Here is a 3107-nt window from a genome sequence, read left to right on the forward strand (position 1 = left end):
AATATGTCTGTTCTTAATGGTATGTTTTCGTACCTGGAAAATTTCTGTCAATTTCTCGAATTTTTAACAGGTTTCATTGATGGTCATTCAGCTAGTCCAACTAAGCTTATTGGAAAATGGAACCAGCACTTTGACAAGTATAAAAATTCTACAGTTAATTGTTTAAATGATCTTCAAAAAGCAATTGAAACAGTTGAACAGAAAGAATTTTTAACAAGTGTCTCAAAACTGTCTACGGTGACTAAAGAAATTATCGCTCATTTTCAAAAGCAATTAGATCATCAATGTCAAATTGATAGCAACGAAGAAGAAGAAAACCTTGAAGAATATTGAGTTTGATTAATTGTTGTTATTCAAACATACTAACGTTTAGTTTGTTTGATGTAGATTTTAATTTATGTATGTTAATAAGTGTTTTGAAATTTATAAAACATTATTTTTTTAGTAATATATACAGTTGTTTAATAAACTTTTGCTATTAACAAAATTTATCTATATGTAATTTCATTTATGCAAAACCTCATAACATAAAAATATTCTTCTGTTGATAGAAAATAATAAAGAAGTAGTACATAATTATACAATTATGAATATACTACCAACTAAAAATTCAAAAAATTTAAGTTTTAAATGAATAAACAGATGGGAGTCATAAATTGGTTCTACGTAAGCTTAAATTAGAACTGTTTATAAATTTGTCATTTGTTAGTCTTAGCAAATTCTCATCACGATGCTTTATTGTTATTAAAACTTATTTTACGTAAAATACTTCAAAATGATAAGATTCTCTATATGTTGAGTAAACATTTAAAAAAACCGGTAATTTTTTTGTGAGATTGTAACAGAATATCAAACTTTTTTTGATAACTAGTATAGTTCAATAGAAATCTTTTCAGGTGAAATTCTTTTATTTAACCGGTTAATAGAAAGTTGCAAGGTCACGTGCTTTACTGATGCATGTTTGCCTTCGCATAGTACAGCCATACATAAATTACTCATTAGTTAGAGAGGGGTTTATATTCGTATCAAATCATATTAAAAAAAATCTTCAAGCGAAAAGATTAAAAGATTTAGATTTTTTGATTCTAAGTTTTTAGATTTGTTAGTGTTTGGAATTGTTTAATATAGTTCTATATAAAAATGTTCAACTAAAGATAGTTGTAATGAAATATTTGACTGACTAAAGATTTTGGCATCATCTGCAAATAAGCTTCACTTACTATTAATATCAATGTTTGAACAAATATCATTAATATAAATTAAAAAGAGAAGGGGACCAACTACACCACCTTGTGGTACTCCACTGTAGATTTTTAAAGAGTCAGAAAGCGTATTATAAATGAGTACTCTTTGTGATCTATCATTTAAAAAACTATCAAACCAATCAGTTAAGCTTTCATGTAGCCCATACTGATTTAAATCTTTTAATAATCTTTTGTGTGATACTGAGTCAAAGGCTTTTTGAATATCCGTATAAACTACTTTAGTAAATACATTTTTGAGATAAGGTACTAACTTGATTGCTGATAATTTTAGCTACGTAGTAAAAAACAGTATTAGTTTTTTATAATGGCAAAAAGTTTTAAAGTTTCACTTAAATTAATATTATTACTTAAATTTATGAATATACAATGGATGGTATTATTAATCAAGTTAATTACACAACTAAATAGGCGCAAAAGAACTAAAAGATTTAAACAAAAACTTGTTATTATATACTAACAAAAACGTCCCTCAAATCAAACAAAAGTCAGTTTGATTGAAATATTTAAATCAATCAAAAACTATCTTTTTTAACGTTTTTTTCTTTTTACCGCTCATTTTAACGGTGCTGTTGAGCCTAAGTTTTCTTGAAAGTAAGCAATGATTTCCTTAGTTTTCTTACGTAGCGTGTAGATGTTCTCAGAAAACTCTTCCAGTTGAGTTTCTGATTCTATAAGTTCAAGACGTTTTAAACAATTAACTGCTTTGTTTCTATACATGTCACTATGCTGGTTCCAAACTCCAATAATCGTATTAACTTCAGTTTTACTAGGATTATTTGATAGACATTTGATTAAATTCTTCAAAAATCCAATAAATACAAAGAGAAGGTGCGAATAATCATGAAAATGATAAAAATCAGTTTTATTTATCCCTGGTGAAAGATTAGTTTGAGGATCATTGAAAAACACTGTTAAAATGTTTTTATACGAACTGTAAAATTCAGAAAGCAAGTAAGTACCTTCAACAGAGGATACCCATTTAGGTAAGTCATCGAAAACTTCAAACAAATCTGCAACAGCTTTAATTAGTTCTTCTTTGCATTTTGTTACACGAACATGATCTACTTGACTAGACTTTTGACTTAATAATTCATCTTTGCTGTCTTTTTTCTTTAGAACTGAAGTCATTTTATAAGACAGTTTATGCAACAATTCATAGAAAACTTCTATTTCATTATTTTTATCAATAAGACGTGCATGCAAATCTGTTTCAAAAACACATTCAGGTACATCAGCGTTCTTTACAATCGGCTGGTTGTTAGAATTACCTTCCTTTATTGGGACATTCGGTGGTAGGTTTGGACCTTTATGTTCATTTTCTAATACGCAGCAATTTTGCTCAGCGGTTTCAAAATGATCAGCCTTTGGCTTAATTGCCTCAGTGTTAATTTTCTTAGCATCGTTTTGAAGTTTACCATTACTTACTAAATTCTTACCAGAGTCAACCTCTGATGGTTTTCCTACTACTTTTACATGAGGTTCGTATTTTTCTTGTGCTTCGGTATTATTCTTTTAGATATATGTAGCAGGCTTTTTCGTAAGTCTTTCCTCACACATTTTAACAGGCAACATTCCAGCAGCAGCATGATGTGATTTACTAAAAACATCTATATCAGGTAGGACTTTCGTTGATCTATGATCTGATACGTCATCGTCGTCTGAATTATCAGCAGAACTAACTAAACTAGAGACACATTTCCAAATATCATAGCATGTAACTGAACCAACAAAAACCAATTCCACTTTACTAAAGCTGATATCAAGCTTTAGTGAAAACTTGATTATAATTAGATATCAGAAAACCTGTTTTGTGATAAAAAAACTTTAGATTTTATTTTTTGT

Source organism: Thalia democratica, chromosome 1 (assembly GCF_965202585.1).
Source record: "Thalia democratica chromosome 1, ktThaDemo2.hap1.1, whole genome shotgun sequence".
Lineage (NCBI taxonomy): Eukaryota > Metazoa > Chordata > Thaliacea > Salpida > Salpidae > Thalia > Thalia democratica.